Source organism: Ascaphus truei, chromosome 4, assembly GCF_040206685.1.
Source record: "Ascaphus truei isolate aAscTru1 chromosome 4, aAscTru1.hap1, whole genome shotgun sequence".
Taxonomy (NCBI): domain Eukaryota; kingdom Metazoa; phylum Chordata; class Amphibia; order Anura; family Ascaphidae; genus Ascaphus; species Ascaphus truei.
This window is the reverse complement of record NC_134486.1, coordinates 10,929,051-10,944,387: the sequence shown is the minus strand read 5'-3', so window position 1 is coordinate 10,944,387 and position 15,337 is coordinate 10,929,051. Positions and strand designations below refer to the sequence as shown.

The 15,337-nt window shown below is 47.5% G+C and overlaps 1 protein-coding gene and 1 long non-coding RNA gene across 5 annotated transcripts in view; both read right to left on the bottom strand.

The window, feature by feature from the left end:
• Positions 1-15,337, bottom strand: part of LOC142492577 (C-type lectin domain family 2 member B-like) — a 91,273-nt gene that overhangs the window by 48,286 nt on the left and 27,650 nt on the right. The window lies entirely within an intron of this gene.
• LOC142491897 (uncharacterized) lies at positions 732-3,889 on the bottom strand. Of its 2 annotated transcripts, XR_012800575.1 has the most exons (4): positions 3,740-3,889; positions 2,678-2,700; positions 1,259-1,378; positions 732-1,062 (listed from the first exon to the last, which is right to left on the bottom strand). It is a non-coding gene; the product is annotated as an uncharacterized LOC142491897 (long non-coding RNA). The 2 variants fall into 2 exon arrangements; XR_012800574.1 differs by having other exon boundaries at positions 732-1,378.

Genomic DNA, 15,337 nt, shown 5'->3' with positions numbered 1-15,337 from the left:
TTCGATTAATGTACCACACATATCCTCTACCAAAAACAACACTTTTTGCAATATGACCACCTTCATGATAACCATTGTGAATGGTCATCTCATGATAGTTATGTACATTATGATACTGATATCACTACACAACATATGATTTTTATGTACTAATTTAATCTATTTATCCTCACGCATTACTGCAGAAACATAGTATGTTGTATGTTAGGGAACTCAAAACTTCTAAGTACACAGGCATGTACATTGTTATTACAACTATTTATGTTCACTTTCACACACACATTTTGGGTAAAGGAACTGATGCTGTTAGGTACTCATAAATACAGAACATACAATAACGGTTTGTTCAATATTTACACATGTAAATGTAAAACTTATGTTATTGTTATATATAGTTGCCCCTGGAGGACATGTGTCACCTGAGACGGAACAAGTGTCTTCACCTGGGTCAGCCAGCTCAACACAACTAGAAGGTGAGTGTATCAGTTGGTGGCCATATAATATGTGCTCTTCTATATGTTATGTTGTCATGTTCATTATTTGTTTTGCACATCTTCTTTAAATAGGATTACTTAGTGTCAGTGAAAATTAAGTGTAAGGCAACATGTATTGTGTTAGTGATGTCAACTATCATGTAGGACTTCTGAGTTTAGAGCAACTTTTCATTCATTCATATTTCATACTGAGTCCAAACATTATTCGTAAGTCAAGGTAGTTTTTAATGTGAGGTTATAAAACGTATGCTAACATGTTAGGTGTTACTTAGGACACAGTACAATTACATAGTAACACAGCATACATTAACATGCCATTTAATAATGTGTACATTTCTTTTTAGAACATCATGGTGATGAGGATTATGAGGATGATGAGGATGACGCCGCAGAAGAGACTGAAATACAATCAAGTGACCATGAAGAGGTGCCAATAGAAACTGTTGTACCGCCAAATCGTCCATCAACTTCCACATACGATGCAATTGTAGCTTCAGAGGGAAAAATAGTGGACGCAGAAAATCGTCGCCATTCTGACATGATGACAGTGCTGGAAAGGATGATTGGACTGCAGGAAGAAACAGTATCACAATTGGCACATCTCCACAGAGTCTTCATTGAAGTGCCTAAACAGTTGCAAAAAATCAACACCTCATTCGAAGCATTAGTTGTTCAGCAAACCCAAGCTAATTACTTGAGAATGACTAATGTACCCCAATTCAACACCTCACAGGCTGGATCATTACATGCTGGCCACTTCTCACCACATTCATCTGATCTTCAGTCACCAGGTCCCAATGTTACCGGTCAAGTAGCACACATTGCTGTGCAGGTTCCTGACGACATCCTACCGCTGCCATCTGTACTACATCAGCAGCTGACACCTACAAAGGAGGCCACAAAAACAAAACACAAGCAGTTACTACTGACCAGTTTTTGGTCAAAAACAAAAAAAGACTCACATGAAACAGACCGACCATCACTTGTGCAGTGTCTACCAACTTGCTCACATGTGTCAGTGGGCACAAGCCCTGTCGGTGAGTCACTTGCCACAAGCCCTGTCCGTGAACAGTCAGTACCCACAAGCCCTGTAGGTGAGTCACTGCCCAAAAGCCCTGTAGGTGAGTCACTGCCCAAAAGCCCTGTAGGTGAGTCACTGCCCACAAGCCCTGTAGGTGATTCACTGCCCACAAGCCCTGTAGGTGAGTCACTGCCCACAATCCCTGCCCGTGAAGTGCCAGAGGCCACTCAAAGTGGCTCTGTTGTGGCTAAAGTTGGTGGCAAACGAAAAAAAAAAAATGCAAGAGACAACAAGCAGGCCTGTTACTCGCTCACAAAAGGAACAAAAAAAATAAATGTTATAATTCACTCAATATGTCTCTGGCCTTGTTTTGTTGACTTCACATTATCTAATTAATATTGTATGTATGCTGAAGACTGTGTTGTTTCCAAACTTTCAACTATGTTCTTGTACACGTGAAGTTTTGGAAATGTTAACACTCATAATTAATGAATAGTGTTATAAATATTTATGTATTAATAGTCTGTTCAGCAATGGTCCACCTGGAACCAGTTGCAAAGTTTAGAGAAGCTGCCATTGACTTTGCAGCAAAACATTGCATTTGGGTGTGTTAATTGATGTAAGAATTGCATATGCATATTAGTCACATGCAATTATAAAAACACCTAAGTAACTGCAAACATCTTTCTTGTACGTGTACAGCAGGATTATGTGTAAATTATTACTTACCTTTGCCTTGCTTGGGCATTGTAATTTTGTCCTTTAATCATTTGTGTGTTCTTGTTTCAATAACATCTCAGAATGTATAATAATATATATACACACACACACACACACACACACACACTGAGTGTGTGTGTGTGTGTGTGTGTGTGTGTGTGTGTGTGTGTGTGTGTGTGTGTGTGTGTGTGTGTGTGTGTGTATATATATATATATATATATATATATATATAGTACTATATAAACTGGTATACATGTATTTTACAAACTAATACACTTCATGCTTCCTTGTGAAAACACACTATTTTAATAATACAGGCCTAATGTTAGAGAAATATCCTAAGTATGAGACTCTAACAGTATTGTGCTTAAACTAATGTTTATTACTTAATTCAATCATGTTTCTCACCATTTAAATAGGTTTCATACAAGGTATACTTACTGCCATCAATGTTGTGTGTACTCCTGCAATATTCAAAATAAAACAAAAAAATATATAAATATATATATATATATATTTTTATAAGAGAGATATATTTATATATATATATATATATATATATATATATATATACACGCGTATTTAAACTCATGCAGACAGGGAGTTAACCAGACTTTCACATACACACAGAAATGTAAGCGGGGAAAAAACATTTCTTTTTGCAGGTGTGTGTATTTACTGATATGGCTGGCTAAGAACTATTTTCACACAGTGGTCTTTGTTAGTTTTCAAGAAAACACTATGTGAACGAATTCAAAGTATAGGGATGTTTTTCACAAACGAGATAAAAGAAGGATACATGTTTCTCCCACACTCCCATATCACTAACCACAAATGTTAAGCCAATTATAAATAGAAATCCAAATTGTGTTTGAAATAAGGAGTCAAAGTAGTTAGTTTTGTTGACCTTGACAAGGAAAAACAGGAGTTTGTTAGCCATTCAGCAGATTCATTTTGATGAGCAAAGAACACAGACCTGCACACAGCTTTTGTCCTACTCTGAAATGGCTGATGAATTAGTTACCAATATTAATCCCCTTTTAGGGTATAAGTACATGATCTGTGAAGCCATCTTGAACAGTCGCGGACAGAAAGCAAGCACACGCCAAATCGATGATTTCATTCGAGCAAAATATCCTTATTACCAAGACCGTAGGCATGCACGGAATTTTAATTCCTCAATAAGATTCACTTTATCAAGTAATGACTTTTTTGAACGTGACCAGGATAAGCTACAACACACCTATGGTTTCTGGAAGATTGCCCCGGAAAAACAATTTCTCCTGAAAGACGGCACTTATATTGTCGTGAAAGGCATATTTATTCCTAATGCCAATAGCAATGTATCCGCTACTACTGATCCTTTTGAATCGATACGTGCTGCAATATCTGCAGCCTCCATTCCTGAAACCCACATTGTACAAGAACAAAAGTACTATGATTATGTACCAAGCCTTTCAGCTGAAAATGCATTGGAATGGGAACCCGAAGAAATGAACCTACCTCCCGACCAATTATTTGAAGAAAGCAGTGGCGATTCCTATGAGCGCTTCATGGAGGAGATATGTGTCATACTGGATTCAGCGGGTGGGTCAAGCGTGGATGAAAATGCCTTGCATTTCTGGAGCGACCAGTTGCAGCCAGGCGAAGTGTTAATTCTAGAAGAATGGTAAATATAACAACAGTTATGCGTTGTGTGTGCGTTTAAAAGTTTTTTTTTTGTAACCACCATTTTCACTTTCAATGCGTGGATACAGCGTAACATTGCAGACTGCATAACATGTAGCGATCACAAACAAATTGTTTCCGATTACAATGTAGTATAACCTGAAAGAGTAGTACACATTGCTGACGGAATAAATATACGTACTTTCCTATCCCTTTAAACATATTAGCAACATTTTTCCATAACTCTAACACATACCTGTTTTGTTATCATGCAACATCTACAACATTTAAAAGCGGGTCCACCACGTATGACGTGGGACCCTTGTCATGGCCCAAGGCGTCCTTAAAAAGGATTACGGATGTAAGTCCCGCCCCCAAGCGACGTGCGCGCCTCAAAGCCTATTGGCTGTCATGTTTTGTTATAGTAACGGTAACTGCAGTGTGTGATGCGTGCGGCTCAGTGTTTGTAGGCGTACCCTGGGCGTTAGCCGAATGTTAATTGAGTGGGAGGAGTGTTAGCGTGCGTTTCACGCTGGCTTAACATGACGTCACACGTATTGCATTTGCGCATTGTGTTATCGGCCGTGCTTTCTGTTCAAACACGTCTGTTTAAAAAGAATACAGATGTACTCGTTTAGAACGAATGTAGTTTCGTCTTCATTGTATTTGAAATAAAGATGTTATGTTTACTGGTATTTTCAACATGTATTGAACGCACAACGTACGCTTTGTTTTGCGCATGCGCTAACAGTTAGTGGAGCCAAGCGTGAAGTGCGTGCGCACACTAAGATGTGCGCGCACATCTTTCAGTATACAGGCAACGTTCACTTCTTATACATAGTTATGCCTGCTACAAATTTAAAGAAACATTACATACTGATGAACAGTTTTACTTCTAACATATAAGTGACTGACGTGTGTATCTACACAATCATATAGAGCTGCGTAACGCGTTGTCACGGATACATATCTAGTAAGGTGCCATCTTTGACCATCATGTGTTTGCTGTATTTCAGAGATGTTGGGGAAGATACAATCGGATCAATGTATGATTTCAGAAGAGTCTACCTTTATATGAGATGATTGTGAGGAGGAGCCACCGACTACTATACTACATATGGAACTAATTTTATATTGCTTGCAGCGCTTATTAACAAAAAAGTAAAAATGTGATACCCTTATGCCTATATTGCATAAGCACTTAATTAACATAATGATGTTGCAAAAGAGTGCCTCATGAATTTTTATTGAGTGTTCTTTAATGACTACTAACATTTTATGACATGGTGTGTTTTATATATAACAACCATTCCCACTCTGCTAACACATTTGTGTATTCTAATGTGTAATGGAACGTATGACTGTCGAAACTATGTAACAATAATAATAATAATATGAGCATGTTCATGTATAGGGCTGCTAGTTGTACGCAGCGATTTACAGACACATGTTTCAGCCTGAGGTCCCTGGCCCGTGGAACGTACAATTTTTTTTTTGCCGCATGAGGCACAGGGAGATAAAGTGACTTGGCCAAGGTCACAAGGAGCCCACACCGGGAATTGAACCAGACTCCCCTGCTTCAAACTCTCAGTGCCAGTGTGTGTCTTTACTCACTGAGCCACTCCTTCTCCCAATGTAAAGGACACTTACAACCAACTAGGCATTTCTTGTTAAAAATCTCTTGTTACATGGGTATGTTGATAAAATGGTTTGGGACTGTAGCAAATAATGTTATTGGCCAGATGTTGTGGTCCCCTACAATGCATGATGTTCTGAATATTACATCAACATCATGTAATGAAGTACGTTTGTGTGTATATTTCATTAACCTAACTAACTATAGTTTACTGTGTTTATGAAACGTTCTAAAAATAAATAGTATAGTCAATATGAGCATATAAGCTACCATAATAAAGCTGCTGTTATCATTTGTCGGTGTTATACATGGATCCTACACCAATTGATAGAGACACAAACAGTTGTCTTAAAAAGTGTGTCTATGCTAGTGATGAATGTGCTCCCGTAAGTAAACAAATAAGTACAGTTATCCCCTTTTCTCCAAACACCTCTATATTACATTAATGCAAATTATAAGGAAACATACATAAAATGTGATGAAATGTGAGTAATCATTTTGTAATACAATGCACATGAAACCTCAAGAGTAGCTAAATGCATATACATGATACAGAAAGTACATATATGTAACATTTGTGTTTAAACCAATATGTTGGGTTTTTAGTTCAAATAATTATAGGAAGATTGAGGTAGCCACATCTTATGAGAGATGTCAGCAAATATACATACCATGATCAGTCATACTGGAGATATACCTATAATGCAAAGGAACAATATATAAATTGCAAACATTGACGTGCCATCTTCAGTACCGTAAAGAACACAGCAAAGTGTGTATTTGGTGTTAAATGTGCAACACCATGTATATTTAATGACATTCAAAATGTAAATCAGCCTGGTGTACACATCATCTGGATGTACATGTTACACTGCACCAATAACATTGTATGTAAGCATACTAGAAGCATGAATGAGTATGGGCATAATATGTGTTTTGTCTTAGCATAAGGAATAACACAATGCTCAAATATTATTGCTTTGTTACCCCACTTGTATTGACATACACACAACTAAAGTACAATTGAAGAGGGATTATATAACCTGTGCAACAATAACATACCGGTGCCACATCCCTTTGTGCACACAGCAGAGAAAAGAAAGGTGTGCAACCCATATTCATCTGTGTCCTACCAGAAGGGTATATAAAAGAACATTCTTGTTAAGATAACATAATGTAACTATAAAAGTATAACTTGGAACATATCTGTTTGTACTTACAAGAAAAAAATGAATTGATGAGATTCTGGCGTGTCTGGCCACCACTGGCTGTTTGTTCATTTTCAGCAGCTACATGGGTGGGATGCTCGTCTACCAAAGGCTCAGCTAGGTCTGACTGTACATTGTGCCTGAGTGCAACATTGTGCAAAATGCAACAGGCAAGGATAATATCAGACACTTTTTGAGGCTTGTATAGAAGAGCCCCACCAGTTCTGTCCAGACACCTAAACCTGGTCTTGAGTAGGCCAAATGTCCTCTCTATAACAGATCTTGTAGATATATGGGCTGCATTGTACCTCTCCTCTGCTTCAGTTTGAGGGTTTAGCACCGGAGTCAAGAGCCACGGCCTAATTCCGTATCCTGAGTCACCTATAATGAATGGAGCACACATAAGCTGACATTAGTGATCAAATTGTACAATGCCAACATTCCTAAATCAAAATGTGTTTTGTGTTAGAACATGTAAATCTGTACTCACCCAGCAGCCAACCAGGTTCAAAATGTCCCTCTTCGAACGCATGGAAGACTGAAGAGCTCCTCAGAATAGAGGAATCGTGACTGGAAACAGGGAATTTGGGTACCACATGCATTATCCTCATGTTCGCATCACATACCACCTGTACATTGAGTGAATGGTAGTGCTTACGATTGCGGTACACATGCTCACTCTGACTAGGTGCAATCAAAGCAACATGTGTGCAATCGATTGCAGATGGTATCCCTGCTATATTATAAAAGCCAGTCCTGACTTCCAGCCACTCTGTTGCCTCTGTAGGAAAATGAATATAATTCCTAGCGCGTCTATTGAGTGCATAGAGAAACTGGGTTAAGGCCCGCGAGAATGTAGATTGCGAGACCCCGCCCACTATGCCCACAGTTGTCTGGTATGACGCGGAAGCAAGATAATGTAATGAGCACAGCATTTTAACAAGCCCAGGGACTGCACGACCTCTGGCTGTGAAAAAATCTAAATCTCCCCTTATCTCCTCATAAAGAGATAAGATTGCTGCTGAACTCAAACGATAGCGACTTACAATCTCCTCCTCACTCATCCCATCTAACAGGGTTCTCTCCCTGTACACACGCGGACGAGGCACAACTTGTCTCCTCTGTCTTCTCCTCTGATCTCCTGCCCCTCTACCTGTCCCTCGGCCTGTCCCTCTCCCTGTCCCTGTCGTATCCGCGTGACTGTCCCTGTCACTGTCCCTCGGTGTGTCCCTACCTTGCCCTATATCATTCTCTTGATCAGCAAGCATGTCATAGAAAAGAATGTTCCTGCGTCTCCTAAACATTCTCAACATTTTGAAATGAGTAGCTGTGAATGAGCAGGTAATGTGCGTCCTTTAAATAGGTATGTGATGATGTCAGGTGACATAGTAAAATGCAAGGTGTTACATTAACATAATAAAGTACTTGTGTGGCAAGCTGTGTGTAGTTGTTGTTATAAGTATTTGTTGTGTGTATTCTGCAGGGAATGATGATATTTGGCAATGATGTGACGTGAAGCTTTGTACAAAGATTGCTTGCAAATAAATAGTTGCATGTGCAATGCATGTAACACTTGTGAACGCAAGAGTCAGTCATGTAATGAGACAAAAAGGCTGAGATTGACGTGGGAAAAGTTTTGTGTAACATGTGTAATTATCCATGTTATTGTCACATGTTGCCAACAATGAATAGTCGTGTGCATATGCATGCATTTCTGTAAGGAGGATAGTTGCTATAGAATGAGTTTACAAGGTGTCCCAATGATGAATTACTGTACATGTGTGTATAAGTTAGGTTGAAGTGCTTGTAATGCTACGGTTACAGTGTAAACATGCAATGTGATTGAGCGTCCAATAAGTGACGTCATGAAAATAGGGAGGACCCAAAACTATATGTAAACATGAGAATTTAGATGTACATGAAGGTTTAAAGATGCGTGACACATTACAAGCATTGTGTAATGTAAAGGAACATGAATATACGGTGTATGTGTGACATGTGTGACATCATGTAAATAATTGTCGCTGAGTTGAGTAAAATGTGTGATATGATGTGAGGTTCTCCTTTAAGAGTGTAGTATAGTATTTTCCCTTGCCACATCATCACATGATGAGTAATGTGACCCGCAAATGCTGAAAACATGTAAAAGTCGATTGTTATGCAAATAAGACACGTCAGCTGTGACACAATGCAGGGAATGCCCCCACACTGTAATGCAAATCCCCCTTGTATTGTGAGCAATGAAACGTAAACAGTACTATACTGTTATACGTCCCCGCTCCATTGACTTCCATTGATGTACAGAAGATTTTTTTTTTCTAAGTGCCGTTCCGGCAGCCTTAGCGATCGTTCTCCCGTCCAAACTGCCAACTTTAGTTGGCGGGAGAAATCGGCCATAACATCTCAATTTCGTAGTGTCGATCAGGCCCGATAAGCTGTTTTTTTTTGTTGAATCCAGCCGATTTAAAAAAGTGGCGATCAGTGTCGAAAACAGGCTTATCGGCAGCCGACTGGCCATAACCAAATGATCGGCTCCGAAACCTGGCGATATCAAGCACTTATCGGCGCTTACTGAATCTCAAACCCAATTTTGGCTATAAAATGGCCATATTTCCCTTATCAACGCTTACTGCATGAGGCCCTAAGACTAAATTTTTAAAGCTTCCAGCGACTGAGCTCCTGATTAGAACCAAAGCTAACACCACCCTAACCCCTGTCACTAGTTTTAAATACCTGGGCTTATGGTTTGACTCCCACTTAACATTTGGAATGCACATTGATGCCCTGACAACCAAGACCTATGCCAAACTAGGGGTACTTTACAGGATCAAATCCTCTCTAAGTCTCCTGGTCAGAAAGCGTATCGCACAGCAGATGCTAATGCCAATTATTGACTATGGAGACATAGTATATGGCTCGGCACCTCAAACCCACCTTAGCAAACTTGACACCCCCACCCTTGCCCTTCACCCCCCAACCCTGCCCTTCACCCCCCCCACCCATGCCCTTCACCCCCCACCCCTGCCCTTCACCCCCACCCCTGCCCTTCACCCCCCCACCCCTGCCCTTCACCCCCCCACCCCTGCCCTTCACCCCCCCCACCCCTGCCCTTCACCCCCCCCACCCCTGCCCTTCACCCCCCACCCCTGCCCTTCACCCCCCCATCCCTGCCCTTCACCCCCCCTGCCCTTCACCCCCCACCCTTCACCCCACCCTTCACCCCCCCCCACCCCTGCCCTTCACCCCCCCCCACCCCTGCCCTTCACCCCCCCCCACCCCTGCCCTTCACCCCCCTCCCCCACCCCGGCACTTCACCCCCCACCCTTGCACTTCAACCCCCCCACCCTTCACCCCCCCACCCCTGCCCTTCATCCCCCCACCCTTCACCCCCCCCCACACTTGCCCTTCATCCCCCCCACCCCTGCCCTTCATCCCCCCCACCCCTGCCCTTCACCCCCCCTACCCCTACCCTTTACCCCCCCTATCCCTGCCCTTCACCCCCCTACCCCTGCCCTTCACCCCCCACCCCCTACCCCTGCCCTTCACCCCCCCTATCCCTGCCCTTCACCCCCCTACCCCTGCCCTTTACCCCCCCTACCCCTGCCCTTTACCCCCCCTATCCCTGCCCTTCACCCCCCTACCTCTGCCCTTCACCCCCCCACCCCTGCCCTTCACCCCCCAACCCTGCCCTTCACCCCCCCCCACCCCTGCCCTTCACCCCCCACCCCTGCCCTTCACCCCCCCACCCCTGCCCTTCACCCCCCCCCACCCCTGCCCTTCACCCCCCCACCCCTGCCCTTCACCCCCCCACCCCTGCCCTTCACCCCCCCCACCCCTGCCCTTCACCCCCCACCCCTGCCCTTCACCCCCCCATCCCTGCCCTTCACCCCCCCTGCCCTTCACCCCCCACCCCTGCCCTTCACCCCCCCACCCCTGCGCTTCACCCAGGGGTGGGGGGGGGGTGAAGGGCAGGGGTGAAGGGCAGGGGTGAGGGGGTGAAGGGCAGGGGTGGGGGGGTGAAGGGCAGGGGTGGGGGAGGTGAAGGGCAGGGGTGGGGGGGTGAAGGGCAGGGGTGGGGGGGTGAAGGGCAGGGGTGGGGGGGTGAAGGGCAGGGGTGGGGGGGTGAAGGACAGGGGTAGGGGGTGAAGGGCAGGGGTAGGGGGTGGGGGGTTTAAGGGCAGGGGGTGGGGGGGGGTGAAGGGCCGGGAATGGGTGAAAGATCCCTTCCCCTGCGTTTACTTACCTCGCACCGGGCCGGGGGGGTTGAAGGGCCCGGCCGGGGGGGTGAAGGGCAGGGTGTGGGGGGGTGAAGGGCAGGGGTGGGGGTGTGAAGGGCAGGGGTGGAGGGTGAAGGGCAGGGGTGGAGGGTGAAGGGCAGGTGTGTGGGGGTGAAGGGCAGGTGTGTGGGGGGGTGAAGGGCAGGGGTGGAGGGGGTGAAGGGCAGGGGGTGGGGGGGGGGGGGTGAAGGGCAGGGGGTGGGGGGGGTGAAGGGCCGGGAATGGGTGAAAGATCCCTTCCCCTGCATTTACTTACCTCGCACCGGGCCGGGGGGGTTGAAGGGCCCGGCCGGGGGGGTGAAGGTCCGGGGTGGGGGGGTGAAGGGCCAGGCCGGGGGGTGGGTTGAAGGGCCAGGCCGCGGGGGGTGAAGGGCTGGGCTGGGGGGTGGGTTGAAGGGCCGGGGGGGGTGAAGGGCCGGGCCAGGGGGGGTGAAGGGCCGGGCCGGGGTGAAAGGCAGGGGGTGGGGGGGGTTGAAGGGCCCGGCTGGGGGGGGTGAAGGTCCGGGCTGGGGGGGGTGAAGGGCCGGGCCAGGGGGGGGTGAAAGGCCAGGCCGCGGGGGGTGAAGGGCCGGGCCGGGGGGTGGGTTGAAGGGCCAGGCCGGGGGGGGTGAAGGGCTGGGCCAGGGGGGGTGAAGGGCCGGGCCGGGGTGAAAGGCAGGGCCAGGGTGGGGGTGAAAGATCCCTTCCCCTGCGTTTACTTAGCTCGCACCAGGCCACGCTCCTCCTCTTCCTCGGGTTCCTCGGCGGTGTCTGTTCCCCCCGGCGAGGCGGAGCTGAGACGCTCAGGTGAGGAGGTGGTGTGGGCAGCCGCCCGTACAGCTCCCGACTGAGAGAGCCAGAGGAGCGCTCTCGGGGATGGTGAGCTGGGGGCGCGGCCTCTAGGCCTGAAGGTGAGAGCGGAGAGAGCGTGCTCTTGGGGGGGGTGAGGGGGAACGGTCTGTGGGAGGGAGCACCGGGAGAGAGGGCGAGCGCCGGAGGAGAGGGCGAGCGCCGGGAGAGAGGGCGAGCGGCGGGGGAGAGGGTGAGCGCCGGGTGAGAGGGTGAGCGGTGGGGGAGAGGGTGAGCGCCGGAAGAGAGGGTGATCATTGTGAGGTCCCGCGGAGTGGTGATAGGGGGTTGTTCCGTTGTTGCGGGCCAGCCGCTGGGAAGGGAAGAGGGGTGAGAGGGTGGATGGGCGAGGGTGGGTGGTCAAGGCCGGGCAGCCATTGAGGAGGGCCAGGGGGGAGTGGTGCTTGTGCATGTGCGTGTGACCGGCCAATGAGAGGTGTGCGGGGGCGGGCGGGCCAAGGGAGCCAATGTGATTGTCCGTAGACACAGGGAGACACATACAGACAGACAGGCAATGACACATAGGACACTTTGAGAAATATATAGATAGATACCCTGTTCATTTATGTAACTGTATTTGTAACCATGTATTATTTGTCTTAACTCTGTGCCCAGGACATACTTGAAAATGAGAGGTAACTCTCAATGTATAACTTCCTGGTAAAATATTTTATAAATAAATAAATAAGGAGGAGGGAGGCAGGGGGGTGTGCAGAGAGTAGGACAGCCGGCAGGGGAGCGCAGAGAAAAAAGATTGCGCTCCCTTCCTCTATGCTTCGCTTAACCTTTGCTGATACCCAATAAGCATTCTTATGCAGAGGTTTCTGATCCCCGGTGTGGATTGGGTGATGTGATATGGGTCCTGCCCGGTTTATCCGTGAACAGGTCCTGGTACTGGTCAAGCATAGCTCGTGCCTGCACCTGCTGGGGTGCCTCGATCTGGGGACCTATCTCTACCTGCTCTACTGTTCACCCCCATCCTAGCTTCCCCTAGGAGGTCGGGCAGAGCTGGGCTCAGCGGGTCCTCCATCAGTGGGCTACAGATAGCCAGCACCGATGCCGCACTCTGGAAAAACTCCTTCAACATATTAATGTGATGGGTCCTATTTCTCCCTGTCTCCTGATCTAACTGTACAATATAGCTGCACTCATTCATCTGATGGAGAACCGTATATGGCCAACCCAGGCAACCATGAGTTTGTTCTGATGAGTGGGCTTCAGAACAAGCACCTGCTGCCCAGGGATGAACTCTCTATTATGGGTATTCTGATCATACCAAGTCTTCTGCTTGGTCTGAGCATTCCTGAGGTTAGCCTCTGCCAAACTCATGAGTCGGTCTAGCCGGTCTCTGAGAGTTACTACATACTGTAGCACAGAAGCATCAGTAGTAGTCTCCCCTTCCCATCCCTCATGGAACAGGTCAAGCGGTCTATGTTTCCTGCAACCGTAAAGAAGCTCAAAGGGGGAGAACCCGGTAGATTCTTGTGGTACCTCTCGGTAAGTAAACAGCAAATGCTGTAAATGAATCTCCCAGTCTCCATGTTCAGCTTCTAAATAGGTTCGTAGCATCTGCTTCAGAGTACCATTAAACCGCTCACACAGTTCGTATGTCTGGGGGTTGTAAGGGGTCGTGCGGAGGGTTCACAAACCATACGGGTACCACAGACAGTGGAGCAATTCAGACATAAATTGAATCCCCTGATCGGTTAGAATCTAACTAGGGAACTGTACCCTAGAGAAAATCCCTATCAGAGCTACTGCCATCTTCTTAGTTTCGACCGAGGACAGTGCCACAGCCTCAGGGTATCGGGTCGTAAAGTAGACCACCGTGAGGTTGTAGCTCTTCCCCGTCCAGTTAGGGACCCACAATATCTACTGCTACCATCTGGAAAGGTTCACCAATCAACTGTAGTGGTTTCAGGATGACCCTCACACGGTCACCCGACTTTCCTACACGCTGGCAGGCATCACAGGAGCAACAAACATCTGCCACTGCCCGCGATGCCCCCGGTCAGTAGAAATGCTGCAGATCTAGTGCGGGTGACCCTCTGAAGCCCCGCTAGTGGCATGGAGTGGGCTACCTGCAACAACTGCTGCCTATACTCCCTGGGTAACACTAGCTTTCTCTTCCCTGTCCCCATTCTGTCTGTCTGGAGTGCCCAGAGCTTGCTCCCTGTACAGAATCCCATGTTACCAGAGATACTGATCCGACCCACCCTCAGAGGCAGACTAGGATGCCCGAAGTCTCATGCCCTCTAAGCTGGGATCAGACCGCCCTGCTTCTCTGAACCGTGTACCCAGCTCCGGCCACTCATTCACAGTCACTAAGTAAGGGGATGGGGAAACAGGGATGTTGGTAGGGAGGTCAGGACACCGTACAAACTCTGTCTGGCTTTCCTGGTCGTTCTCCGCAGGAATCGGTGGTCCCAAATGCAGGGGGATGGTGATCTCCTCAGTGAGAAGGGGTACCAAAGGTTCCCCTGCTTGAGCAAGTGCCTGACTTTGGCTCTTTGTGACTGCAGTCACAGGAGCATCTTCGGGGGCAAAAGCACAGATGAGGTGTCCCAGGTCGTTACCGAGTAGCACCTCAGTACCCAACCAAAGCAAAACACCCACATCTCTTATTCCTCGACCGGCACCCCAGTCGAGAAACACCTTTGGCAACCTGGTTTGACCGAGGTCCCCTGTCTGGCATGGTGACCTGCATCCCGGGTCCAGGGAGCAGATCCCCTGGGCTAACTATATCAGGTCGCAGCAGGGCAACTGTAACACCGGAGTTGATCAGGCCGGATGCCTGGTGATCTCCAATGGTCACTGGCGGAAATGCTTCCTCCAGACATCATTTTCTTGCAGCCCAATGGCTGCAACTTGGTGCCTGTCTGACTCCACTGCTATGCTGCCTGTAGAGGGTGTAGGGATTGCTGCCTGGGTCCACTGCTGGACCTGTTGGACGACTGCATGCTGATCCTCAGTTGGTGCCAGTCCCATGGAGGCGACTGGTTTTGCTGCTGGAGTGCATTGCCCCTGAGTGGGGTGACTGGAACACCGCATGTCGGGGCAATCAGGCCTCAGGTGCCCAGTCCAGTTGCAGTGGTAACACCGTGCTTCATGTGCAAATCCTGCAGGCTTGGCTGCCTTGTCCTCTGGGGAAAATGTTGTCTGCCAATTCGGGACAGCATTGGAAGTTGCTGCGGTCTTACCTGCCCATTGGCAGGAGGCACAGTAGGTGGTGCCACCCACGTCCTATACTGAGGTCAGGTGGTCACAAAATCATCTGCCAGGGTGGCTGCTTTCTCGCAGTTGGCTGGCTTGCGGTCAAGGACCCACTCCCGGACTTATGGCCGACACCTTTGGTAGAACTGCTTGCGAAAAATCAGGTTGACGCTGCTCGTAAGTACAGGCATTGTACCCCTCCATGCACCGGGTACCCCGGTGGATGATCCTGGCCATATAGTCTGCGTGAGAGTCCCGAGCAGTCTTGTCC